General features: G+C 44.7%; 1 protein-coding gene across 1 annotated transcript in view; it reads left to right on the plus strand.

Moving 5' to 3' along the window:
* Positions 1 to 17,153: 17,153 nt before the first annotated feature.
* Positions 17,154 to 23,552, plus strand: part of LOC137414948 (protein argonaute-2) — a 260,673-nt gene continuing 254,274 nt past the window's right edge. The window contains exon 1 of the mRNA XM_078783394.1: positions 17,154 to 17,241. The gene's annotated coding sequence lies outside the window, so the exon portion shown is untranslated. The remainder of the gene's footprint in view (positions 17,242 to 23,552) is intronic.

The raw sequence follows: 23,552 nt of genomic DNA on the forward strand, positions 1-23,552 counted from the left end.
ATACTAGATTCCCATGAAGTTTGGAGACGATCCGATCAAAGTTACTCAAAAAATTAGTGTTTCGTCGACCTCCATGATTGACCACAAAGTGACCTTGACCTTTGACCTTGACCTTCAAAATTTTGTGTGCTGAAGGGTATCTCTATAGGACTCTGATATGCGAAGTTACAGGAGTTTCCAATAATAACTGTGGTCTACAGAGTGATCTAAACGTGAAAAAAAATGATTAACCACAAACAAATGAATGACCTTCAAAATGACCTTGAAGGTCAAGGCCGATCGACACCAAAAACTAATCAGCTGAGCGCCATACCACACCCTATATACCCACCAAGTTTGGAGATCATAAGATCAAAGTTACTCAAAACATAAGGGTTTCGTTGACCTCCATGATTGACCGCAAAGTGACCTTGACCTTTGACCTTGACCTTCAAAATTTTGTGTGCTGAAGGGCATCTCTATAGGACTCTGATATGCGAAGTTACAGGAGTTTCCAATAATAACTGTGGTCTACAGAGTGATCTAAACGTGAAAAAAAAATGATTAACCACAAACAAAAAAACAAACAAAAAAACAAACAAACAAACAAACAAACATACAAGCTGACTGATACATCTTGCAAAAACTTCGTTTTGGCAAGATAACAAACAAACAAACATACAAGCTGACTAATACATCTTGCAAAAACTTCGTTTTGGCAAGATAACAAACAAACAGACAAACATACAAGCTGACTAATACATCTTGCAAAAACTTCGTTTTGGCAAGATAACAAACAAACAAACATACAAGCTGACTAATACATCTTGCAAAAACTTCGTTTTGGCAAGATAACAAACATACAAGCTGACTAATACATCTTGCAAAAACTTCGTTTTGGCAAGATAAAAATAAAAATGTAAATGTAAAAAAACTACAAAATGTAAATGTTTAATGATATTTGTTATATGATATCAGCTTTATCTCTCAATATTGTTGAAATGAAGATCAAATAGCTGTATGTTGAAATATGTTGAAAAAGTCAAAACTTTACATGGGGTGTACTTACTTTTTCACGTGACTGTATGCGCGTCGTTACTGAGGAACGGGCTTATTTTAGCTGAGGATAATGACTGTACCTGAGTTGCTGTGTTGTCATGATTTACACCAATCATAATACAAACAATTATTTTGCACACATTTATTTGTAGTGTTTGTGATATTACATTTTTATAAGCGATTTAGGTTGAAAAAATATATAAAATTCAAAAAAGAAGCCCTCAGCACATACATACGGGAGGGGTATAGTAGTGCAGTGCAGTATAGTAGGTGCAGACTGGAAGTTTGGGACGATTACACCTCACCAACACATAATTCAAAACACCTTTTTTTTTCTTTCTTTTTTTTGTATACAAGATCGAGGCTCGTGAAAGAGCTAACATTAATCACACATAAAGTCAAAGCGACACATAAAACACAAAATAAGGGGAGCGGTAGACAAGAGGGGGAAAGACACAAACACAACATGTGAGAGCAGGGACATCGAGAGAACTGTGGGAGGGAGAGGGCTTGGGGGGAGGTGGAAGAGGTATAAAACATATGGACACTGCAAGGACTTCCAGGAAAGAAGTTGGAATTACAAAAAGTGTATCTGGGGTGAATTAGCGGAGGTAGAAAAGATCAAGGTTTTGGATGGGGGTATTGGTATTGTTCACCATAAGAGATGGTGGTGAACAGCTGTTTTAAAGACCTGGAGGGAGGAATGGGATTGAAGGGAGTGGGGGGAGTTTGTTCCAGAGGCGGGAGAAAAGGGGAATGAAACAGTGAAGGTGAGCAGAGAGCCTAGATTTTGGCAGTTTAACAATAAGAGGGTTGCTGGCAGATCTTGTGCGACCTGTAGGAATATTTGGGGGACAGAGCACAGAGAGAGCTGGGGGAGCAAGGCTGGAGAGGAGTCGGTAGAAGACAGAAAGACCACCAACCTGCCTGCGGTGAGTGAGTGAGAGGCCATCGGAGTTGGCTTCATCGCAGGAGAGTCCAATGATTCTGAAAGCTTTGGTTCCAACAGTGTGAAGCTGAGCTAGGTGTGAGGCAGGAGCACCGGCCCAGAGGTGGTAACAGTATTCCATTGAGCTGCGGATGAAAGCCTTGTTTGTGGTGAGGAGCTCTGGTGTGCCAAGGAACCTCACCACCACGGTGTGCCAAGGAACCTCACGACCACGTAATTTAAAACACCTCACCACACCTAATTTAAAACACATCTCCACGAAGTAATTTAAAACACCTCACCCCCACATAATTTAAAACACCTCACCCCCACATAATTTAAAACGCCTCACCACCACGTAATCCAAAACACCTCACCCCCATGTAATTCAAAACACCTCACCATCACGTAAATCAAAACACCTCACCACCACGTGATTTAAAAACACTTCACCTCCACATAATTCAAAATACCTCACCCCCACTAAATACCAACAAAAGTTTCAGGGAGTAGTTCAGTGACAACATACACTGCCCAGATGTGTAGATATATAGATACATGACTGTACCTGAGTTGCTGTTTTATGGTTTACACCAATCATAATTCAAACAATCATAATGCACAAATATATTTGTCATATCTATATATATAAAACACAGTTTGTGTGTGTGTGTGTGTGTGTAATGTTACCGATAGACTCCTAAACGGAGAGGCTTACGTGCCTGATATTTGGCATAGACATGGCTATTGAGCCTGGGACGAACATGGCCGAACTCAAAATATTTGACGATCCATATTTTTTATTCATATTTACCTCAGCGCATTTCAGCAAAGTACCCGCTAATCTCAGCCGGTTCCAGAGCAGCTCGCTGATTCGCTCAGAGCGATCACGTGATGTTCCATTCCCACCGCCAGACTGATTCGCTCAGAGCGATCACGTGATGTTCCATCCCGTCGCACGTCACACGTTGTTTCACCTTTTATGCGATCGTGTTTTGTATCGATTTTGTGCGATATGAATTAAATGTCTTTGAAACAGCTGTGAAACGTCTTTCCACAACGCTTCCGTAACCGATTGGAGCAGTTTATTGCCGCATAAAACGAGATCCGCGAAGCGAGTTGGTCGAGTCGTGCTGACCAAGATGGCGACACGGCGGCTTCACTTTTCACGGAGTATGAGCGTTCTATATATTTTCAATTCAGTGCGCCCATGATTTGTGGCATAGACATGACCATTGGGCCTTCACGGTGTAATTTGTGCGAGGCTTTTGTCCGAGTGAGCTTGAGTCGAGAGGGCGAATGTACGGGTTGGGAATGTACGGGTCTCCCTTCCCCCGCCCGGCAACGCCGGTACTGGAGAGACGTCACAGGATCGGTGAGTCTCCAAAATCCGCTTCGTGCTGTTGCGAATATGCAGGACTATGTCCGATTGTTGTGCTGCTCTCCGACCATGAGAACTGCAACGTCATTGTTGACTGGCCATCCCCTTCCCTCCCCCTTCCCCCTCCCCCCTCCATCCCCCCTCCCTTCCCCCTCCACCCTACCCCTCCCCCTCTCCCCTCCCCTTCTCCCCTCCCCCTCCCCCTCCCCTTCTCCCCTCCCCCTCCATTTTCCCCCACCCCTCCCTTTTCCCCCTCCCCCTCCCTTTTCCCCCTCCCCCTCCCTTTTCCCCCTCCCCCTCCCTTTTCCCACTCCCCCCTCCCCCTCCCCCTCCCTTTACCCCTCCCCCCTCTCCCTCCCTTTCCCCCTCCCCCCTACCCTCCCCCTTCCCCCTCCCCCCTCCCCCCTTCCCCCTCCCCCTCCCTTCCCCCTCCACCCTACCCCCTCCCCTTTTCCCCTCCCCCTCCCTTTTCCCCCTCCCCTCCCCCACCCTTCTCCCCTCCCCCCCTCTTCTCCCCTCCCCCCCCCGTTCCCCTCCACTCCCCTCCCCCCTCCCCTCCCCTCCCCCGCCCGGCAATGCCGAGTACTTCTGCCGGGTCCCCCCCTCCCCCTCCCCCTCCCCCTTCCCCCCTCCCCCTCCCACCCCTCCCCCTCCCCCTCCCACCCCCTCCCACTCCCCCCTCCCCCTCCCACTCCCCCCTCCCCCTCCCATCCCTCACCCTCCCATCCCTCACCCTCCCCATCCCCTCCTCTTCCCTCTCCCCTCCCCCCTCCCCCTCCCCCCTCCCCCTCCCCTCCCACCACTCCCCCTCCCCCTCCCACCCCCTCCCCCTCGCCCCTCCCACCCACTCCCCCTCCCCCTCCCATCCCTCACCCTCCCCTCCCCTCCCCCGCCTGGCAATGCCGGGTACTTCTGCTAGTATGTGATATTACATTTTCTAAACAATTGAAGTTGAAAAAAAAAAATTTTCCCCAAAAAATTCCTCCCCCCAATTAATATATTGGAACATTTTTCAAAAAAAATACCCTTAGGACATACCGACGGGAGAGATAGGTGCATACTAGAAGTTTGGTACGATTTCACAAAAGGTTGAGGGAGTCGTTCAGTGACAACACAGACACTGCACAGTGCACAGATTTATATATATATATAGATATATATATATATATTGTCGCGCGAACCCTTCTGGTTAATACCAGTGCTTGCGGATGGACCAAAAACGGCTTTAATTGGAGGCGACGATCGAACACGGATTTAACTATGAAACACGGGAGGAAGAAGAAAAGTGGAAGCTGCGGTAAAAGCGCGTACCTGCGGAAGGCGAACAAACTCAAACGGACATGGGTTTAACAAGGAATGAAAAATAATGCAAGGGTTTATTCAAATAAAAGGTAGGGACAGGTAAACGCGACGATAAATCTAATTCCTAATTTGGGATCCCACACACCAGACTTCAGAAAGGAACAAGGGATTATGAATTAATAAAAGAAAACGTCGTGTACTTGTAAATGTGGGGTGTGAGTGCAGCCTTATCTCGTCTGTTGTCTTGCAGTGTATTGTCCACGTCCCACGCGGCCCTCTCCGTCCGCCTCCGAGCACCACCAGGCCTCGCTCCAAGCACCACAAGGCCTCGCTCCAAGCACCACGCGTCCAACGCAGGCTAGCGGCTCCACACGAGGTTGATCTCCACACACGATCGGTCTGCCAAGTCCCAGTCAGCTCTCCCAAGAGTTGGATGTGCCAGAGAGACAAAGAACGTGCAAGAAGCAATCAAACTCCACTCAACTCAAGAGGTCAAACGCCAACATGGCCCATGAGTGTCCATAAGGGTGCAACCCACCATCCATCCTTCGGCCCCACCTGCGAGGAACACAGCTGCACCAACCCCAGCTGGCCAATGTGATGAGCACCTGCTGCCACAAACACTACCGCACGCACAACCTCGGCCCTGGGGAGCACAGTCGCAGTGCGTGGCATCCCTACAACCATGTCCCCTGCACCTCCACATCATCCCCCAGTCCGACCACATGCAGCCCCCAGTGCCCACCCACACTTGACCACACCAAGGTCCAGTCGACAGCCATGCTCCACCAGGAAACCGACCCAGAAGACATGGTCCACACACCTCGGACACGCACAGCACCACATTGACCCTCAGGCTACACAACTACATCCCCATAACCCCGCGTCCCAAATATTGGCGCAGTCGCCCCCGCAACCAGTTGAAGGCTGTGTCCTGCTACCCTATCAATGTTATCACAGCCTCCAACACTTTGGTCTACACACCTGGATCAATAATGGCATCACTTCTGTCAGTGGCCACCATGACATTTCAAAATCCACCCTTAAATTTACATCTAACCCTCAGATTACCCATGCCAAACATTTTTCACATTTCACTAACCTCACCAAAGAAAGATGCTTTGCCATACACATGCCAGCCGAGCATGGCCCATATGCTCGGCACGTTACACATTCCCAATTCATCAATCCCATGGCTCTCTTCCCAACCCTAGAGTCCATAAATCATAACGGAACATCTGTGGAAGGTCACTCTCACACCATCACGTTCCACAGATGCTCCAATGGTTGTCCGGCAGGCTATCTCCATCCCTGTCCATGCGGTTCGACCCGCATCCATAGCCCAGCACAGCATGGCAGGTCATCACATGCTGGCTGTCCCAGAGTCTCAGGAGGAGGGTGTCAGGCCGCATGCCCGGGTGTTCACCACATCAGGCCCAAGTTGGCCGTCCGCAGTGCCACCACCAAAGCGCGCCCACAACACCTCCCCCTAGTGGTCCTCAATATTTGCCATCCCAGGCTTGAGAAACCACCTCGGACCCCCGGAGGTCTTAACCCCCACCATGGTCCGGTGACCCTGTCGGCCCGAGCCACCTGCTCGGGCGGTCCCCCGATGGACAAGGGACGCCACTCTCCACCAGACCCTCCATCGGGCCCAGGTCGTACCATGACACCCATGGCTGGACCCCACGTCCTAATCTCGCCAGCCCAGCCCACCAGCTGGCTGGCATCACCAAATTTTGAAAGGGGAAAATTTTGCCCGAGGCTGATCCCAATGACCTCCCCTTGTCCAAATTCCACAGCCGGGGGGCCAACTCCCTCCATGGCTGTGCCAAATCCATTTCCCATTTCCATTTAATTTTAAATTTCCTTTTAACAATTTGTATCTCCCATCCCAAACCGCAGCTGCAGGTAACAACCCCTACCACAGGTTGTTCTGCCCCTCCCTGCAGCTGGTCCAAACTCCCTACAAGGACCAAATCTTCAGAGGCTCGATCTCCCGATCCTCCAAGGTCCAAATCCAGCCCGGAGTCAACACACTCCCCCAAATGGTTCTGTAATTTTGGAGCCACCGTTACCAAATCATAGTGCATGGTGAGGGTCCCATCGGTCACCACAACCACCTCCTCGGACTGACTCGCCTCCTCCCCCAAACTCCTTTGGGCCTGGTCAAACCCTACCTCCATGGGACTGTCCCAGGTCTCCAGCCGCTGTGTCACAACATGCTCATCATCCCCATCATCATCACAACTCATTTCTGGTCCCGACAGGCTTTCCCCGATAAATACCCGGTCCGGCTCCATTACCCGGACCCCAATAATGTTATCCCCTCTTGCTCCGCACCACCGTCCTGGCGCTGCACCATTCCGAATTCATCCCCCTGTTGAGGTGTTGTGACATCCACCCGGTCCCGATAAACCTCCAGGCCAGCAGGTGGAAAACATTCCCTGTTACAATTTAATTCTCCCTTCACCTCTTGGCACTCCACGCTCACCTGTTGACACTCCACGTTTACCTGTAGGCATTCCCCCTTCACCTGTGGACACTCCACGTTCACCTGTGGACACTCCACGTTTACTTGTGGACACTCCCCATTCACCTATGGGCATTCCCCATTAACCTCTTCATTTGCCATTCCCGGTGCAATTCCCAATTTGCCTTTTTTTTCTTCATTTTTTCTTTTTTTGTATACTGAATCGAGGCTCGTGAAAGAGCTAACATTTATTTCACAAACAAATCAACCAGACAAACAAAATTTATAAAAAGGGAGCGGAAGACAAGATGGGGAGAGAAGGGGAAGCACACAAACATAACATTTGAGAGCAGGGAGATGTGTGGGAGGGAGAGGGCTTGGGGGGAGGAGGCGTGGGAAGGGGGGGGGGGGAGTGGGAGAAGTATAAAACACAAGGACACCAAGGACTTCCATGACAGAAGTTGGTATTTCAAAAAAGTAGATTTGGGGTGAAATTAGCGGGGGTAGAAAAGATCAAGGTTTTGTATGGGGGAAGATAACAGATGGTGGTGAACAGCTGTTTTAAAGACCTGGAGGGTGGAGTGGGATTGAAGAGAGTGGGGGAGTTTGTTCCAGAGGCGGGAGAAAAGAGGAATGAAGGAGTGAAGGTGAGCAGAGAGTCTTGATTTTGGCAGTTTAACCATAAGAGGGTTGCAGGCAGATCTTGTGCGACCTGTAGGAATATTCGGGGGACAGAGCCCAGAGAGAGCTGGGGGGGGGGGGGGGGCAAGGCCAGAGAGGAGACGGTAGAAGATGGAAAGACCACCAACCTGCCTGCGGTGAGTGAGTGAAAGGCCCTTGGAGTTCGCTTCATCGCGGGAGATTCCAATGATTCTGAACACTTTGGTTTCAACAGCGTGAAGACGAGCTAGGTGTGAGGCAGGAGCACCAGCCCAGAGGGGTGAGCAGTATTCCATTGAGAATTGCGCGGCCTTCCCACCGTTCCAATTCTATTTCTGCCACCATTGGCTTCTCCTGGGCCCCCTGTGAATCATTCTTTTGTTCTTTCTTTATTTCATTCGTTTATTCACGTTGGGCACTCAATTCGTTCGTTTTGGCTTCCCTTGCCTGCAGAATCTCTCTTATTATTTTACATATACGAATGAATTCGTCAGCATGGTCCTGGAAAGTCATTGGGATCGTCTCCACGGCGGGGGAAGTTCCATCGCTATTCTCAACCCCAACTACTTCCGACTCACTTCGAATGTTTCCTGCACCTACCATTCTCCTTTCCTCCATACCGCTTACCTCTTCCATCCGTAAAGAAGGGGTCGCTTCTCCGCGCGGCTTTTCCAACCGGAATAAAATTAAATTTAATGACGCGCCATCAGCGTCTCGTAAACCCAATCGACTATACAATTTATCGCCTCGGACTAAAAAAATTTGCGTTCAAATGGCGGGCGCGATGTACGCCCGACCGTGTTGATGTCTCGCCGCGGACAAAAAAATTTGTCCGGCGAGCCCAGATCCTCCCTCTTGACACCAGCTGTCGCGCGAACCCTTCTGGTTAATACCAGGGCTCGCGGATGGACCAAAAATGGCTTTAATTGGAGGCGACGACCGAACACGGATTTAACTATGAAACACGGGAGGAAGAAGGAAAGTGGAAACTGCGGTAAAAGCGAACTAACTCAAACGGACACAGGTTTAACAAGGAATGAAAAATTATGCAAGGATTTATTCAAATAAAAGGAGCTTGAATCGCCCCTCCCCGGCAAACGCAAGGTAGGTTTTCGGGACAATTCTCGCACGTACCTAAATAACTGCACCGCCATGGAAGCGGGGAATCAAGCCTCCCACAAGCCACGCGTAATTTGAGTACACCGAGCGGATTGCGTACCATGTGGTCCGTGCAGTTACCTTTGGTATTGGAACCGGTTTAGAGCGGTTCTATTCGTACCACGCTTAGTCAATGATGGAAGGACGAGACGGTCGAATAAAGGAAGAACACAGGTTTAATTATTATTATGTACAATGATCGGTAGAAGCACAGAGACACAGAGCAGTCTTATACAGTCTTAAGTTAACCCCAGACATGGGTCTGATCACACTCACAGGGGGAAATGAAGGTAGGATGATGTTCATGCGCTGACTTGGTCGTCCAGGAACGGCCCCGCCCGGCGTGGCTCTCCCCGGTCACAGCACGTCCCGCGATGAAGGCAAGCAGGCAGCGGGAGGGATCCTTGCAGCGCGTCTCTCGAACAAAGGGCAGATCAGGCAGGCGGGAGGGAAATGTACGCGTCTCTCGCCAGGCTGGGTGGTTTCTCTTAGCGCGATTAATTACCGGCGCGCTCTCACTCGCGTAACCCAATAGAGGCACTGCCTCAAGCTTAACCGAGCGTCCAATTTGTAAGAGCGCTTATAACTCGGTTCATGCGCGTCTTCTCTCAGAACTCAACTCTCACAAGTGCCTCTCCCACCAGAACTTGGTTCAGCTCACCTCTCGCAGAACCCCTCACTTGTCAAGTGCCCCTCCCATAACTGGGGTCGGGGGCTTCGCGCAACGGGTTATATTGCCAACCCCCTTAGCTCTCTCGAATGTTCTAACCACGCCTTGTGACGCAGTGCCGCAGCCACTCCCTTCGAGCCCTGATTGGCGGCTCGCTCTTACCGTCGGCTTCTCCTCCACCCTCCTTTGGTCTTCCCTCGATTTGCCAGGCCTGCCTCATGTTAATTTGTGCCAAAAAGCCAAAGGTGGCATAAGGCGGCATAAGGCGGCATAAGGCGACATAAGGCAATGATGGGACCTAACTCTCATTATTCTACTCAACGCAAGACTAACACAGGAAAACGACTATGCTTACAAATACTAAGAAATAACTGAACTATCGCGAGGCTACGTGTTGTAGTGTGACTAAACTATGAGGGGGGAAATTAACCTTTATTAGTACAAACTCAAAACCGCAACAATATATATATATATATATATATATATTATATATATATATATATATATATATATATATATATATATATATATATATATATATATATATATATATATATATATATATATACAGTTACGTGAAAAAGTAAGTACACCCCATGTAAAGTTTTGACTTTTTGTCCCCAGTCGCACCGCGGAGTGAAAGGGGGACTATCGTTTTCCCCTCCGTCCGTGTGTCCGTCCGTCCGTCCGTCCGTGCGTGCGTACGTGCATGCGTAAGCGAAGGACCGCACACGAATTTGGTGTGTGGGTACAGTCCACGTCAAAATCAAAGATGGCTGCCGCCATGTATGTCTGACGCCATGTATGTCTGAACCTTGTGAGCAGAATATCTTGAAAAATAAGCGAAGTACCAACGGCTAATCTGGTGTGTGGGTGTATCTAGGCATAAGGAAGAACGCTATTGTAAGTTGGTTCGCCACGTCAAAATCCAAGATGGCCGCCACCATATATATATATATATATTATCTGAACCTTGTGAGCGAAATATCTTGAAAAATAAATGAACTACTAACGTCTGATCTGGTGTGTGTGTGTATCTTCGCATAAGGAAGAATGCTATTGAAAATTGGGTCGCCACGTCAAAATCCAAGATGGCCACCGCCATGTATGTCTGAACCTTGTGAGAGGAATATCTTGAAAAATAAGCGAAGTACCAACTTCTAATTTGGTGTGTGGGTGTACCTAGGGATAGGGAAGAAAGCTATTGAAAATTGGGTCGCCACGTCAAAATTCAAGATGGCCGCCACCATATATCTTTCTGAACCTTGTGAGCGATATATCTTGAAAAATAAACGAACTACTAACTTCTAATCTGGTGTGTGGGTGTAACTATGCATAAGGGAGAACGCTATTGAAAATTGGGTCGCCACGTCAAAATCCAAGATGGCCGCCTTGCGTCTTCCACTTTGTCAACTCGCATCACTTCACCGACGGGGGACCTAGGCGTAACGCTTGTTCAACATATTTCAACATACAGCTATTTGATCTTCATTTCACCAATATTGATAGATAAAGGTGATATAATATAACAAATATCATGAAATATTTACATTTTGTACTCCATTGTTTAATTTAAATAAACATAAATGCAAATTTCGCATGTGGAAAAAGTAAGTACACCCCTACATTTATCACTACTTCAAATACCTAAAATTAGAATCAAGTGCACCAGCTCAGGTGCAAATGATTAGAACATCGTTAGAGTGGATCTTGGAGGAACCTGTCTTATTTAAACCTCAGACATTTAGTTTGGTTTGCTCTTTGTTGTTGCAGTGTGCGGCATCACCATGCCTCGATCAAAAGAGGTCTCTGAGGCCTTCAGGAAGAAGGTTATAGATGCCTACGAGTCTGGGAAGGGATTTAAAAAGATCTCCAAACAATTTGAAATCAATCATTCGACTGTCTGGAAGATAATCTACAAGTGGAGAAGATTCCAAACAACTGCCAACTTGTTCAGGCCAGGCCGCCCCAGCAAGTTCAGCCCGAGAGCAGACTGCAAGATGCTGAAAGAAGTCTCTAAGAACCCCAGAATGTCATCACGGGACCTACAGGTAGCTCTTGCAACTGTTGATGTCAAAGTGCACGAGTCTACCATTAGAAAGAGGCTGCACAAATTTGATCTGCATGGGAAGTGTGGCAGGAGGAAACCTTTGCTGTCCAGAAAGAACATCAGGGCAAGACTAAAGTTTGCCAATGAACACCTCGGCAAAGACCAGCACTTCTGGAACAATGTGCTCTGGACCGATGAGTCAAAGGTAGAGCTATTTGGCCACAGTACCAGAAGACATGTTTGGCGAAAACCAAAGACAGCATTTGACCACAAGAACCTGATACCAACTGTAAAGCATGGTGGTGGAAATATTATGGTTTGGGGCAGCTTTGCTGCATCAGGGCCTGGGCAGGTCACCATCATAGAATCCACTATGAATTCTTCAATGTACCAGAGGGTGCTTGAGGATAATGTGAGGCCATCTGTCAGAGTGTTGAAGCTCAACCGAAGGTGGACCTTGCAACATGACAATGACCCTAAACATGCCAGTAAATCCACCAAGGAATGGCTGAAAATAAAGAAATGGAGGGTTCTTGAATGGTCAAGTCAAAGCCCGGATCTAAATCCCATCAAGATGTTTGTGGGGGGATTTGAAACGAGCTGTGCATACAAGAAACCCCTCAAACATCGCACAGCTGAAAGAACTCTGCATGGAGGAGTGGGCAAAAATTTCTCCCAGTCGATGTCAGAGACTGGTAGACAGTTATAAGAAACGCCTACTTGAGGTTGTTTCTGCCAAAGGGGGCAATACCACCTATTAGAGCCAAGGGTGTACTTAATTTTTCCACATGCGAAATTTGCTTTTATGTTTATTTAAATTATACAATGGACTACAAAATGTAAATGTTTCATGATAATTGTTATATTATATCACCTTTATCCATCAATATTGTTGAAATGAAGATCAAATAGCTGAATGTTGAAATATGTTGAAAAAGTCAAAACTTTACATGGGGTGTACTTACTTTTTCACGTGACTGTATAGTGTATATATATGTATATGAAAAATATCCAGAGCATCAGATAAGATTTCCTTTGCGTAAACACCAAAGTATATGCGGACATACAAAAAAAACACGAGTCCTGGCCCTAAGGCCAACAACAGTAAGCACGTGATGTTGGGAAATCTATTGAGAAATAATTTTTTTTCGATAAAAGACAAAGACTGACAAAACTTAACAACATACACTCAATCTAAATATTAATTTGTCAATGTGAAATGCCATATTTTTTGGGGTGGGGTGGGATGAATTTGTTAATATCAATTTTAAAATTCGTTTTTTGTGCACATTTTATCTGCCATTTGATTGCTGCACATTCTCATTGCACTGTCAGCTGGGAACGTATTTTCTATTTCCTAATAGTGCAGATCCAACTTCGTAACCATCAGTTCGACCCACAAAACGGAACTTTGTGCAGTTATAAACTACGATACTGCTCAACAATCTATGGTACTTCGTCGTACCTTTTGTTGAGATTAAATCCTGTGGGTCTTTGGATAGATTCAGTCTGGGAAGTGTGATATTATCTCGGAATACAAGATAAGACATGATAGAACGTCTTTTTAACACTGATCTAAGGCTCATATTGGAGCTTCTACAATCTACATGTACAGCTGTATCACATGCAGGACAAGGAAATTAAGGAGTATATTTGAATACAGTATGATATTTGAATGTGAGATTCCAACATCATGTCTCAACTGCTGAGATGAGAACACCAAACAGGCCAACCCATAATTAATACTGCTGGAGCAATGGCTGTTGAAAGTCTTTAATTTACATTCAACAAAACGTTAGCTTTCTTTGGAGTCGCATTTTGCCATCTTTCTCTTGGAAAGTGTGTGTGTGTGTGTGTGTGTGTGTGTGTGTGTGTGTGTGTGTGTGTGTGTGTGTGTGTGCCATTGGTTATTATCTCCATAATTTGGGTTTTATAGGTTGGAACGGAGTCCTCCCAGGACTGGAAGTATCCACCACCGTTTCGGTGAAGGGTTGCGATTCATGGGCTAAGTTGTGAAGTTGTGTTGTTCTCAGAGTTTTGTTCCAAGGGCTCTTTTCAGGATCATCACTGAGCACCAGACAGCCTCCGACCGTAGTTCGTTTGTGGTAAAGTTCCCAAGGATATTTTTAATATCGCAGTAAGGTTCTTCCTTATCATTCCCATTGCTGCAATTATCACTGGTACAATTTTGGCGCTCTTCAGCTTCCAGAATCTTTTCACTTCATTCTTGAGGTCTTGGCATTTTGTCATTTTCTTGATTTCTACATTATTTAGGCCAAATATTCTGGGCACTGATATCTCGATCAGCAATGCCTAATTTTCCTTTTTATTCCTGAGTACTGTGTCCGGTCGCACTGCTTTGTTTTCTCTGTTCAAGCTGGATGGAATCAAGTCATACGTGATGTTATGTCCTTGTTTTCAATGATTGCTTTTGGTTCATGTTTCCATGAGTTTTGTGGAAATGGGATATTGAAATTTCTGCAGATGTGCCAGTGGATTACTCTACATGCCTTGTTGTGCGTTTGGGTGTACAGCTGCTCTGACATGAGTTTTTTTACATCCTGATAGGAGGTGACTCGTGCTTTCTGTTTCTACCTTGCACAACCTACACTTGTCTGAATATTTTGTACACTGCACCTTTCCTATGCCATCTCCAGGCGCTGCATAACGTCATTGCTGGGCACCGAAGGGGGCTCGGCAGTGACGCACGCTGAAAGAGAGTACTCAGTTTTCACTCCAGTTTCTTGTTTTCCTCTTTTCTTTCCTGTTTGTTTGTCCGGGCGATATCTCAGCCATCCTTTGAGCTAGGAAGCTGAAATTTCGGCAAAATAGTGAGCAAGTACTTTCTCAAAAACAGTATTTTTTGTTTTTTGATTAATCCATTAATTGATGAGTTATTTAATTATTAGCGATTAATTAAGTACTTATTTATTTCCTTTCTCTTCTGGCCATGATCTCAGGCACCTTTTGAGTTAGGAAGATGATATTTGGACATGCCAATGACAGTGATTTGGCTGTAAAAGATATTTTTGATTTATTGATTAATCAATGAATCAATTAATAGATTAATTATTTAATTATTCGATTAATGACTAAAAATTTTTTTTTTAAGTTACAGATTCTGATAAAATGGTGGTGGTTTACGTGTTCTATTAGTGAATTGATTAATGATTTCATTTTTTTATGATTATTATTTATTTATTTTCATTATTAATTATTTCTTTATTTTATTTCTCATCTGGGCAATATCTCAGGCACCTTTTTGAGCTAGGGAGCTGATATTTCGACATAACAATGACCAAGTGATTTGGCTGTAAAGGGTATTTTTGAATTATTGGTTAATTAATTAATCGATTAATTATTTAATTATTCGATGAATGACTCAATTAATTATTTTTTATTAACGACTTATTTAATTAAATTTCGAAAAGATACATCTTCGGATGAAGCACCAGTGGTTTAGTTATGCTATTAGGCAATTGATTAAGAAAATATTTTATGATAATCTTTTATTGATTTTAATTATGCAATTAATCGATCAATTATTGTACACCTCTCCTTCCCAATGCAATCTCTATGAGCCGCACTGTAGGATATTTAATTATTTGGCATGGGGGCGGTGTACTTTGAATGTATCTGTACTTGTTTTATATTTTATTTATATTTTATTTTATTTATATTTATATTTATTTTATTTTATTTATTTATTTATTTATATGACGCTTAGAATTGAGGCCAAACAGTTCAATCTTGGTTTCATCAGACCACAGAATCTTGTTTCTCACAGTCTGAGAGTCCTTCAGGTGCTTTTTTGCAAACTCCAAGCGGGCTTTCATGTGTCTTTCACTGAGGAGAGGCTTCCGTCTGGCCACTCTGCCATAAAGCCCAGTTCGGTGGAGTGTTGCAGTGATGGTTGTCCTTCTGGAAGTTTCTCCCATCTCCACACAGGATCTCTGGAGCTCAGCCAGAGTGACCATCGGGTTCTTGGTCACCTCTGTTACCAAGGCCCTTCTCCCCCAATTGCTCAGTATGGCCGGGAGGCCAGCTCTAGGAAGAGTCCTGGTTGTTCCAAACTTCTTCCATTTAAGAATTATGGAGGCCACTGTGCTCTTGGGAACCTTCAATGCAGCAGAATTTTTTTTGTAGGCTTCCCCAGATCTGTGCCTCGACACAATCCTGTCTCTGAGCTCTGCAGGCAGTTCCTTCGACCTCATGGCTTGGTTTTTGCTCTGATATGCATTGTCGGCTGTGAGACCTTATATAGACTGGTGTGTGCCTTTCCAAATCATGTCCAATCAATTGAATTTACCACAGGTTGACTCCAATCAAGGTGTAGAAACATTTCAAATATGATCAAGAGAAATGGGAGGCACCTGAGGCACCGTCTTCTACCGACTCCTCTCTGGCCTTGCGCCCCCAGCTCTCTCTGGGCACTGTCCCGCAAATATTCCTACAGGTCGCACAAGATCTGCCTGCAACCCTCTTATGGTTAAACTGCCAAAATCAAGACTCTCTGCTCACCTTCACTCCTTCATTCCTCTTTTCTCCCGCCTCTGGAACAAACTCCCTCACTCTCTTCAATCCCACTCCACCCTCCAGGTCTTTAAAGCCAGTTCACCACCATCTCTTATCTTCCCCCATCCAAAACCTTGATCTTTTCTACCCCCGCTAATTTCACCCCAATTCCACTTTTTTGAAATACCAACTTCTGTCCTGGAAGTCCTTGGTGTCCTTGTGTTTTATACTTCTCCCACCCCTCCCCCCCCATTCCCATCCCCGTCCCCCCAAGCCCTCTCCCTCCCACACATCTCCCTGCTCTTAAATGTTGTGTGCTCTCAAGCGTTTGTGTGCTTCCCCTTCTCTTGTCTTCCGCTCCCTCTTTTTATATATTTTGTTTGTCTGGTTGATTTGTTTGTGAAGTAAATGTCAGCTCTTTCACGAGCCTCGATTCAGTATACAAAAAAAAGAAGAAAAAAAAAAGTGTCATCGCAAAGGGTATGAATACTTATGAAAAGTTGATATTTCAGTTGTTTTTTTAAAATAAATTTGCAAAACTTTCTAAAATCCTGTTTTCTCTGTCATTATGGGGTATCAAGTGTAGATTGATGAGGAAAAAAATGAATTTAAACGATTTCAGCATAAGCCTGCAACATAACAACATGTGAAAAAAGTGAAGGGGTCTGAATACTTTCTGAATGCACTATATATAGGTCGATTTTTATGTCATCTGTTTTGTTGGTCTACCTTGCACGAGTGTGCACTTGGCACACTTATCTTGGCGAAATTCCATTTGGATATCATCGAAGAATCGTTTCACTATTTTGAGTTGTTCTGCCAATTTTGTTGTTGTTTGGTGCAAAGAGGTTTAAATCTTTCATTTAAATCAGCCAAATACAACAGATGCGTCACCTTCCTTGTTTCTTTGGACTTCTTTTATTGGATGTTAGTGTGTATCCGTGTCCTTGCTCATCAACGAGGTTACTTCGTGGGTCCAGGGCCAGGCAAAACAGGAGAAGGGAAAGGCTGTCTTCTTGGAAGATCCTGCATCATATCTTTACTCCTGGTATTTCAATCTTTCCTTGTGAGTGCTGCAGGATTAGTATGGTATTCCATGGATCCATGGCTTTCTCAATCAGCTTGATTATTTTGGGATCTATTTTGTACATTTGCATGCACTTTATTCATGGATGTGGGACACTGTCAAAAGCTTTTTTTTAGTCTGTCCATGCTGTGGATAATTTGGTTCTTCTGTATTGCAATTTTCGACTAAGACCTTATTTAGTAATAGGTGTTCTGTTGTACCATAGCATCCTATTTTGGCATCCTTCTGTTCTGCCTCTTGGCCTCCTTGTTGTGTTAGGTGGTGGTACATTGTTTCTGTGATGATTCCTGTTAAAAGTTTGTATGTTGTTGGTAGACAGGCTATTGGCCGGTATTTGTGGGGTAGTTAGGTCTCTTCAGATTTTGGGATGAGATGTATTTTGGGATGTTAACTAACTTCTGTTATTTTCTGTGTCTTGGATGTTTTCTTGTTATTTTTTTTCTTTATTTATTTATTTTTATTTTGTTTTGCTTTATCCTTATTTTTTTCTAACCTTCCATTATCCCCTCACATAGAGTGGCTTCACGCCTTGTTTGGGGCGATTTCCATCAAAATAGCAAAATGAGGAAGGTGTTACCTTCTGTGAGCCGTTCATTCATTTCCTGATCCCCTTGGACAAGTCCATTGAAAGCTGAAGCGCAGTGAATAAATGAGGTGTCGATATGTGTGACTGTGTGAAATATGTGTGACATGTGTGACTTCTGATGTGTGACTTGAAATTTGAAAAGGATTGTCAAATCAGCAAACTGAATTCAACCACCAACTATTTTTGACATCAACGTAGGTCATAACGTCAACATAGGCCAAAGGTCAACCACTTTTTTCAAATTTCAAAAATCCTCAATTTTCATCCGATTGACTTGAAATTTCAACAGGAATTTCATATCAGCAAACTGAATTCAACCACCAACTATTTTTTTGATCAACATAAGTCATAAGGTCAACATAAGCCAAAGGTCAACCTATTTTTTCGAATCTCTAAATTCCTCAATTTTCATCTGATTGACTTGAAATTTGAAAAGGATTTTCATATCAGGTTAGTGAAACAAACCAACAACTATTTTTGAGGTCAACATAGGCCAAAAGGTCAACATAGGCCAAATTTCTAAAATTGTCAATTTTCATCCGATTAACTTAAACTTTGAAGACGATGTGCATGTCAGGTCACTGAATTCAATCACTAATTATTTTTGAGGTCAAAAGGAAGCTCTACTGAGTGCCATTCTACTTTGTTCTGTTTTGCCAAGTGTCGCTCTATGAGTGATTTTTCATTACTTGGCCCCCCTAAATTTTTTTTTTTTGCAAGTATGTTGATCACTCCGGTTTGTGTGTGTGTGTGTGTGTGTGTGTGTTTGTCTGTCCGCTCACTTATACTTGCCTACAGGTCACAATTTGAAACTGATCTTCACGAAACTTCACCAAATGGTAGGGTTCGTGGTCCGACAAAATCCTATATATTTTTGAGGTCAAAAGGTCAACATAGGCCAAAGGTCAACCACTTTTTTTCCAAATTTCAAAAGTCCTCAATTTTCATCCGATTGACTTGAAATTTGATTCGGATTTACATATCTGCGAACTGAATTCAACCACCAGCTATTTTTGAGATCAGCGTAGGCCAAAAGGTCAACATAGGCCAAAGGTCAACCACTTTTTTCGCATTTCTAAAAATCCTCAATTATCATCCAATTGACTTGAAATTTGAATAGGATTTTTTATATCGGCCAACATAATTCAACCACCATAACATAATTCCCGGTGTGTACCCTGGTTAGAATAGGTACACTGTATCCCTGCATGTAGTAAGAGGCGACAAAGTGGGTTGGCGTCAGGAAGGGCATCCGGCCATAAAAACATTGCCTCAAAAAGAGAACCATGGCAATTACAACCACATATGGGCAGTGTACAGCCTGAAGTGGAGTTTGGTTTCTGAGGTTTGGGACGTGGAATGTAGGGACAATGACAGGGAGATCAGGAGAAGTGGTGGAAGTATTGGTCAGAAGAAGAGTGGACATATGTTGTGTGCAAGAGACGAGATGGAAGGGAAGTGGTGTGAGAATGGTGAAGGGTAGGCAGGGACAGAGATACAAGTTTGTGTGGCAAGGGTGCCCGGAGGGCGTGAATGGTGTTGGTGTCCTGTTTTCTGAGGAGTTTGTAGGCAGTGTGGTGAGTTTGACTGGAGTGAGTGATAGGTTGATGATGGTGAAAATGGTGATTGAAAAGCTCTTGGTGAACGTCATCTCGGGATATGCTCCGCAGGTTGGTCAGAGCGATGAAGAGAAGGACAAGTTCTGGTGTGCGATAGAGAAGCTGATTGAAAACGTGAAAGATGAGTAAGTTGTTGTGGTAGGAGGAGACCTAAATGGACATGTGGGAAGGAGTATGGACGGTTTTGAGGGAGTTCATGGGGGTTACGGATATGGTGTGAGAAATGGAGAAGGTGAAAGGATTTTGGAGTTTGCTGATGGAGCTGATTTGTTGATTTGTAATACTCAGTTCCAGAAAGGGGATAATAAGCTTGTTACATACACGTCGGGTGGGTCGACGACAACCGTTGACTACCTGATGGTGCGTAGGTGAGATAGGGGGCACCTCTGGGACACAAAGGTGATCCCGGGGGAGGAGGCTGTTTCACAGCACCACTTGGTTGTCTGCGACATAAGGGTGAAAGGTGCGAGGAGAGCTCGGCAGGTGAAGTACCAACCGAGAATGAAGGTGTGGTGGTTGAAAGAGGTGACAGTAAGGGAGGCATTAAAAGTGAGGCTGAGTAGGGTAGAGGATGATGTGGTTGAGCTTGAACGTGGTTGGATGTCAATGAAAGATAGTCTGTTGGGAGCTGTTGGTGAGGTATGTGGATGGACAAAAGGACCACCAAGGCACTCGGAAACATGGTGGTGGGATGATGAAGTTGGAAAGAGGATTGACGAGAAGAGGAAGAAGTTTAAGGAGTGGCAGAAAGCGAAGGGTACGGGAGCAGAAAAAGCAGAGCATGAAACTTATAAGGCAGCCAAGAAGGCTGCAAAGAAAGAGGGAGCAAAGGCGCAGGAGGCATGTAGGAAAATGTTCGGAGAACGCTTGGATTCGGAAGAGGGTCAGAGAGCGGTATTCAGGATTACAAAGCAGATAGCGAAAGATAGGTGTGATGTGATGGGGGTCAGTTGCTTGAAGGATGAAGTAGGACAAATCGTTGTGGACCCAGATGGAATTAAAGGAAGATGGAAAAGATACACGGAAATGCTGTTGAATACAGAGAATGAATGGGATGGCAACACAGAGAGTAACCCACTTTTAGGACCGGCAGAGAAGATAACTGAGAAGGAAGTTGAGGAAGCAATAAAAGCAATGAAGAGTAGAAAAGCGGGAGGGCCGACGGGAGTTGTGAGAGATATGTCGAAGGCAGCAGGAAGTTGGGGTGTGAAGAGAATGACAGAGATCTGTAATCTGGTGGTGAAAGAAGGCCGCATTCCAGTGGATTGGGAACTGAGTACCCTCGGACATCTATACAAGGGGAAAGGTGACCCTCTGGAGTGTGGCTCGTACCGAGCGATAAAGTTATTGGACCATGGAATGAAGGTATTGGAAAGGGTGTTGGAGAGGAGGATAAGGAAGAAGGTGAAGATCGACGAAATGCAGTTTGGATTTATGCCAGGAAGAGGAACGACAGACGCGATCTTTATTGTGAGGCAGTTGCAGGAGAAGTACATGGAGAAGAGGAAGAAGTTGTTTCTTGGGTTTGTTGATCTGGTGAAAGCATTCGATAGGGTTCCACGTGAAGTATTGACATGGGCATTGAGGAAGTTAGAAGTGGAGGAATGGTTGATCAGAGTTGTGATGGCAATGTACAAAAGAGCGCGCACAGGTGTAAGGACGAAGGACGGGAACAGTGGTGAGTTTGAGGTGAAGGTGAGATTGCATCAGGGGTCGGTACTAAGTCCACTACTATTTGTAGCTGTGATGGAGTTGCTGGCTCAGAACGTAAAGGAGGGTTTACCGTGGTAGTTGTTGTATGCAGATGATCTGGTGTTGATTGCGGAAAGTATGGATGGACCGAAGGAAAAGATGAACAAGTGGAAGGAATGTATGGAGACAAAAGGTCTGAAGGTGAATATAGGAAAGATGAAGGTGATGGCAAGTGGTAAAGCATGTGGTGAGGTGGAAAGAACTGGGAAGTGGCCATGTGCTGTGTGCAGGAAGGGTGTCGGAGTGAACTCCATTCAATGTACAATGTGCGCTGAGTGGGTTCATCAAAAATGTAGTGGTCTGAGAGGGTCATTAACCAGTGTGGCAGCTACATTCAAATGTAAGGTGTGCACAGAGGGAGCTGCAGATGGAGGAAATGTTGAGTTGGAATTTGGAGACGGCGTGAAGCTGGAAGGTGTGAAAGCATTTTGCTTCCTCGGAGATATGCTGAATGGAGAAGGTGGATCAGACTCGGCAACGGTTGCTGGAGTGAGATGTGCATGGAAGAAGTTTCGGGAACTGAGTGGCGTGCTGTTTAGGAGGGGAGTGTCGTTGAAGCTGAAGGGAAAGGTGTATGCTACATGTGTGAGAAGTGTTATGATTTATGGGAGTGAGACATGGGTCATGAATGTGGAGCAGCAACGAAGGCTGGAAAGGTTGGAAATGCGAATGGTTCGATGGATGTGCGGAGTATCGTTGAGAGAGTGGAAGACAAATGATGAATTGCAAAAGATGATGGGAATAGAGCCTGTGATTGATGCTGTGAAGAGAAACAGGTTGAGATGGTTTGGTCGTGTGTTGAGGAAGGATGAAAGTGACTGGTTGAGAAGAGTGATGGAAATGAATGTAGAAGGAAGTAGAGGACGGGGAAGACCGAGAAAGACTTGGTTAAATATGGTGGAAGAAGAAATGCGGGCAAGGGGGTTAACAAGGAGAGATGCATAAAATAGGGCAAAATGGAGAAGATTGTCATGGGGACCGCAAGGCTAATCCCCGCTCTAGCAGGGAAAATGGCCTTAAAATGCATGTTGTGTTGTTGTTGTATAATTCAACCACCAACTCTTTTTGAAATCAGCATCAGCCAAAAGGTCAACATCGTCCAAAGGTCAACCACTTTTTTCGAATTTCTAAAATCCTCAATTTTCATCCGATTGACTTGAAATTTGAATAGGATTTGCATATCAGGTCACTGGATTCAATCACTAATTATTTTTGCGGTCAAAAGGATGCTCTCCTGAATGCCATTCTACTTTGTTCTGTTTTGCCAACTGTCGCTCTGTGAGTGATTTTTCATTCGTGTGTTTGTTGGTTTGTGTGTTTGCCTGTCCGCTCCGTTATACTTGCCTACAGGTCACAGTTTTTGACCGATCTTCACGAAATTTCACCAAATGGTAGAGTTCGTGGTACGACAAAATCCTATATATATTTGAGGTCAAAAGGTCAACATAGGCGAAACGTCAAACACTTTTTTTCAAATTTCTAAATCCTCAATTTTCATCCGTTAGACTTGAAATTTGAAAAGGATTTTCATATCAGCTTAGTGAAACCATCCACCAACGATTTTTGAGGTCAACATAGGCCAAAAGGTCAACATAGGCCAAATGTCAATGACGTTTTTTAGAATTTCCCAAATCCTCAATTTTCATCCGATTGACTTGAAATTTGAATCGGATTTCCATAGCAGCTAACTGAATTCAACCACCAACTATTTTTGAGATCAGCATCGGCCAAAAGGTCGATATAGGCCAAAGGTTAACAACAATTTCAAAATTTCTAAAATCCTCAATTTTCATCTGATTCACGTGAAATTTGAAAAGGATTTTCATATCAGCTTAGTGAAGCCAACCACCAACTATTTTTGAGGTCAACGTAGGTCATAAGGTCAACATAGGCAAAAGGTCAACCACTTTTTTCAAATTTCTAAAAGCCTCAATTTTCATCCGATTGACTTGAAATTTGAATAGGATTTTCATATCGGCTAAATGAATTCAAACACCAACTATTTTTTAGATCAGCATTGGCCAAAAGGTCAACATAGGCCAAAGGTCAACAACAATTTCGAATTTCTAAAATCCTCAATTTTCAACCGATTCACTTGAAATTTGAATGGGATTTTCATATCAGCAAACTGAATTCATCCATCAACTATTTTTCAGATCACTATAGACCAAAAGGTCAACATAGGCCAAAGGTCAACCACATTTTCAAATTTCTAGAATCCTCAATTTTCATCTGATTCACTTGAAATTTGAAAAGGATTTTCATATCAGCTTAGTGAAACCAACCCCCAACTGTTTTTGAAGTCAACATTGGTCAAAAGGTCAACATAGGCC

Source organism: Myxine glutinosa, chromosome 8, assembly GCF_964187855.1.
Source record: "Myxine glutinosa chromosome 8, kmMyxGlut1.1, whole genome shotgun sequence".
In the NCBI taxonomy this organism is placed as follows: Eukaryota; Metazoa; Chordata; class Myxini; order Myxiniformes; family Myxinidae; genus Myxine; species Myxine glutinosa.